This window comes from Silurus aristotelis (assembly GCF_946808225.1).
Source record: "Silurus aristotelis genome assembly, chromosome: 20".
Taxonomy (NCBI): domain Eukaryota; kingdom Metazoa; phylum Chordata; class Actinopteri; order Siluriformes; family Siluridae; genus Silurus; species Silurus aristotelis.
The window spans coordinates 20223295-20228806 of NC_139593.1; the positions used below are offsets into that span (position 1 = coordinate 20223295).

At 38.9% G+C, this 5512-nt stretch overlaps 1 protein-coding gene across 3 annotated transcripts in view; it reads left to right on the forward strand.

Annotated features, from left to right (window-relative positions):
* The first annotated feature begins 4182 nt into the window (after positions 1 to 4182).
* The window catches only part of radil (Ras association and DIL domains), a 68023-nt gene continuing 66693 nt past the window's right edge, over positions 4183 to 5512 (forward strand). For 2 of the 3 annotated variants that reach the window (XM_083522288.1, XM_083522287.1), the window contains exon 1: positions 4183 to 4323. The gene's annotated coding sequence lies outside the window, so the exon portion shown is untranslated. The remainder of the gene's footprint in view (positions 4324 to 5512) is intronic. The other variant, XM_083522289.1, reaches the window with a different exon arrangement.

A 5512-nucleotide genomic window follows, 5' to 3' on the forward strand; every position in this document is an offset into this window, starting at 1 on the left:
CAGGTATTTATCATGTATGAAAATATAATATAAAAAAATCTTTAAATCTTTACCTAAAGAAACACTCTGACCTCAGTTTATTTTATATATATATATATCAGTGGCGGGCGGTCAGGTCCAGCAAAGACTTCTCTGCTGCCTAAACATTATCAGAAGCACTGACCTGCATTTACAACCTTTATTCTAATATTTGTTCCATGAAATTGTATGAATTTATTTCCAACAGTTTCTTCTCTTCATTTCGTAGCGTTTCTCTCGGCTGCACTGCTTCCAGTACGTTTATGTGGATGTTGGATTTTTGTCCAATCAGATTTTAGCCTCTATGTGCTGCCATGTCAATCTAATCTGCCCAGGGCCTTCAAAGTCAGTACTGCTGGTCTTTTTACCACAGTCTCCTTAAGAAAAAGCTCCATTTCTTTAACCAATCAGATTTCAGATTCTCCTCACAGGGCAGCTCGCTGGCCCAGATTAGCGTTAGCATTTTTCCGTCCTCTGATTGGTTGGTCAGAGGGAAACTGTTACAGCCAAGTTTAACTGGTAAAACACGTGTGATGCTCTGCACACATTAATACATCCGAGTTAGACTTTATTTATTCCTACAGAGGAAGAGAAATTGATTTGGACACACTTAACAATAAAGTTAGACATCGTGAGAAGGTCGGCCAACCCTGAAGCTAGCTAGCGTGTCTCAGCCCGGGAAAGGGTTTGTTCTCCACTTCCAGACCAGTGAATCCGAGCGGTACCACTGGATTACAGCCTCTGGGGGGCGCTGCACATTAAGTCTGCATCTCTGATGAGTAGGTTGTGTTTTATTTACATTTTTATGTTTTTGTCATGTTATTAGACAAATTTTGATTCTGAACTGCTCCAGATGATGTAGGTGCACAGTTGTGGTTGTAGTGTAGAAGTTTGGAGTCTTTACTGGGTTTCTTGCTTTAGTATAATGGTTTTCACCTCCATATGTGAAATGCCTCTCTCTCTCTCTCTCTCTCTCTCTCTCTCTCTCTCTCTCTCTCTCTCTCTCTCTCTCTCTCTTTCTGTAATGCCACACGTTGTTATATTGCGTTCTTGTACAGTATTGATGGTTTCTATAATTGCGACGTGATAATAGTGGTATTAAGAGTTGGAGTGAAGTTCCCACTGAAGACCCAGGTACCAAATGCACAGCCTGCCACTGATATATATATATATATATATAATTTTATATAGAATCAGTCAGTTTGACTAGGCTTTATATTTTGTTTATCAAAAAATCTTTTTGTTCACCAAAAGATGGGCTTTGGCACGTCGGCTGGAACAGTGTATCAGAAAACCATAAAGTGGTATTGTACTGTTTATTATTTATGTATTTATGTATTTATTTATTTAAATGGTGTTGTGGTTGTTGTTGTTTTAATTAGCATTTTTGATTTTGATACTTTTATCTTAATTATAGATCATCTTTTAATTCTGGTTATAACGTGTCCACGTAAAGACGAGATAAACCAGAGACAAAATTCTTACACTAACAAACAACAGCTTTCACTGCCACACATATTGAAATGTCCGACTTAAAATAAAAAAAGGAAGTGTTTTAATTGGGCCTATTTTGGTTTTTTATTTGGTAATTGTGATTTTATTATTAGAAAAAAAGACACAGAAGAATTTCAGTGAATAAATATTGACCCCTATTGTACATGCCTTATCACTTAATCCTAATCCAGGCCTTAATAGAAAACTGGATCATTTCTGTATAAATCTGTGAGATTGTTAAACCTTGGATTTGTGTTGAGACATATATCGTGGAGGCCATTGTAAATATCATTTGTGCCTTTTTTCTGCTTTTAGCTCTTTACAGAGCAGGGTTTGTTGGATTCGTTTTTATTTTTTGGAGGAATTCTTAGCATTGTAAAGTCGGTCATCCTGCCAAATCTGCACATTATAAACATAACGAACATGACTTTCCGATTCGATTTGTGATTGTTACTTTACTGCAATGTTTGTATTTCTATTTCTGTGTGGACATTTTTATAAATCTTGTCATTGAGCAAAAAATGCATTTCATGATGAAAACAAAAATGCCTCCTGTCATTATTTCTCCATTATCACCAAAAACACTGATTATTTCCCCATAATAGCACATCCAGAAGCATGTTTATGCTGCAGTGTTCACATAATAAATGACATGAGTTTTTTATTTTTTATTTTTAATGCATTTAGAAAAAATTATCAAGCTACTATATGATGTAAATGCAGCTAATGCTATTGGACTTGAATAAAAAACTTCTGACCAATCAGATTTAAGAATTTAACATCGCTACGGTATAGTCCAGGAAAGCTGAATATTAAATACCTATTTTAAGCCAGCAGGGGGCACACATTTTTTTTTTTACACTTGGGTGAAAAGACAGTAATAATATGAAAAAAAGATCGTTTGAACCCTAAATACGGCACATTTGTGAATGTTTACGCAAATACAAAAATGTGTATTAATGGTAAAATGCTAGACGTTTTATTGATTCACAAGAAATCTCCACGTTTATATGAACAAGATGTTCACTTTCCCGCCCTGTGAGAAGATCTGTTCATATACAAAAACTGATCATGTCGGGTTTTTTTAAGTTATTTTACAGATTTCATAGACCATAGAAAAGCAGGATAAACCGAACAAAACTGGGAATTTAAAAAAATCAAGGGGGAATTCGGTTGTTCTATTTTTGGATTGAAGGGTTTAATTGCTGTTCTTATTAAACCTGCTGTGCTGTTAAAGTTGAGCTGCTGTTATATTCTCTCTTTATGATTCTCTCTTTCTTGCTCCATCTATCTCTCGTTCTCTCTTTTTCTCACACACACTTTCAGTATATTTCAATTTTTTTCTATCTGAAGAGAGGCCTGTGTTTTTTCCATTCAGCACTCTCTCTGTCTCCCTTTCTATTTGTTTATTGCTGTTTCCCTTTTCTGCTCGTTCTCTTCTCTCTATCCGTTTCTGTTTGTTCCTCCTTATTTCGTGTCTTTTTTTATTCTGCCTGTCTCCTACTTTCTATTTGTTATTCACTCTATTACACTGTCTTTTTGTCTCTCTCTCTCTCTCTCTCTCTCTCTCTCTCTCTCTCTCTCTCTCTCTCTTTCTCTCTCTCCCTCTCTCTCTCTATCTCTCTCTCTCAACTCTTTCTGCCTCTTTCTGTCCACACTGACACTGTGTGTGTGTTTAGGTTTGGTACGTGCGGGTTCAGTTTCAATAAAGTTAGGGGGAAGAAATGCAAATCCTAAAATTGGTTGCTGTTTTTTTTATTAATGCAAAGTTTATTATTATAAAAATGTGTAAACATCAACAGTTTACATTTTTACAACAATCAATGAAACTGGCACAAATACAACTTTAAACATTTGTTAGATCAAAATAGATAATGTGGGTAATACTGAGTGTGTGTGTGTGTGTGTGTGTGTGTGTGTGTGTGTGTGTGTTTGATTTCTAAAGATATGTTCTACTTTACTCTTCTACTTATTTCCGAATACTTTAACAAATATCTCCAATCCTTCATTTATTTACTCATTCGATATGTCACCATTTTCACACTACAAACCGTATTTCTGGTCGCCACAATGACACTGCGCTAACTCTAGTTTCTTTTTCATACCTCTGGCATTGTTGTGTATGTTCTTATTTAATATTAATAATAATAATGATACGTTAGTTAGTTGATACGTTAGTGAGGGAACTTTTTAAGGGAAGAGGGAAGATTTTTAACGATGTTCCACACGGAAAAAGGGTTGCACTCGGTGCACGTGTTTGGTATGTACCGTTACACCCCTAATTTATGACTAGAAATATACATTTTGTTATAAATATTGCAAAATAAATAAATATCTATTGCTTAAAAACAAGCGTACACAAAATCACCCGCATACATCATCCCCAAGGACTCCCCATAACCCCCTCCCTCCCTCCCTCCTCCCTCCCTCCCTCCTCCCTCCCTCTTCGTCACTCCTCGGCTCTTTCCGTACACACTCGGCTCTTTCCGTACACACTCGGCTCTTTCCGTACACACTCGGCTCTTTCCGTACACACTCGGCGCTCTGCCTCTCGGTCCTCACACTCGGCGCTCTGCCTCTCGGTTCTCACACGGCGGCGGCTGCCCCTGTGGAAACGGCGACTATAATACGGCGCTGTAATAAAAATTAAATATTAAAAAGGAGAAAATGGTCGCCACGGTGCTTCTGTAGGACGGACCTAATTCCACAGAGCTCTAAAATGACACAGGCTGGAGAGAGTCCCACACCGCCGGAGCTCCAGCACCTCACCCGGCGGAGCGCATCGGAATGAAGCCGGCTACCGCAGTCAGTGTGAGTATTCACCGTGGTAAAGATTTACAGGGTCCCCTCAGGAACATCTTCACATTCAGGGAGTTTTGACTGAACAGAAATAGACGAGTGAAGTCCAGTTAGCGCGGTGGCTACAAACTTTGTGTGTGTGGTAGAATATTAGTGCTTCCTTCCCAACACAGGACAGGTACAGCACACCAGACGCTGTCGCATTCCCTGACCTGGAACCGGACTCAATCAGGGCTGGATTTTACACATTTTTGTTCTGTATTTTGTTTTATTTTTATGACATTTTCAGACACAGTGTTTGGTCAGGGATTAGACTCTGACCCTTATTAACACAAAGCCGATTACGGCTCACGAGCACGCGCAGGTCTTTTTTTTCTCTCCCTCTCTCTCGCCCCACGCGCTGCGTTGCCAATAGCGACAAGACCGCAGTGTGGAAGTGAATCCCCCTCGCGCGCACGCGCACGCACGTGCCCGTCATTTTCAAATATATATATAAATAAAGAAAGAAAGAAAGAAAGAAAGAAAGAAAGATGAACGGTCAAATTGTTTTATTTTGTTCCTGACGAGACTGAACGAAATGAGCAGGTGAATCAGATGATGAAGGTGATGCAGGTGAATCAGATGAAGCAGGTGATGCAGGGGAAACAGGTGATGCAGATGAAGCAGGTGGAACAGTTGACCTTGAAAGATTCCTATCTCTTGCACCAAACGTTTTATCAAAGTATTGTTAGAGTTACATCAAAAGGTTGTTGATGGAGTTAATGCAGTTAAAGCGGGTAACGCGGTTAATGCAGATGAGGCAGGTGATGCAGTAAAAACATTAAAGCAGGTGATGCAGGTGATGCAGTTGAAGCAGGTGATGCATTTGAAGCAGGTGATGCAGTAATGCGGACGATGCAGTTGAAGCAGGTGATGCAGGTGATCCAGTTGAAGCAGGTGATCCAGTTGAAGCATTTAACCTTGAAACATTCATTACACCAATAATCTTATCTTACATTAAAATTTTGAGTAAAGAAAAACCAGATAAAAGACTGAAAGATTTCAGTCCAGTTTGAGAGAGAGAGAGAGAGAGAGAGAGAGAGAGAGAGAGATAGAAAGAGAGTGAGTGGTTTAGGGCAGTGTCCAAAATACAAGGTGCAGTAAATTCACGGCTGTGTTCTTTCACCCTACACATTAGTGCACTAGTGTAAGATTTTGGACA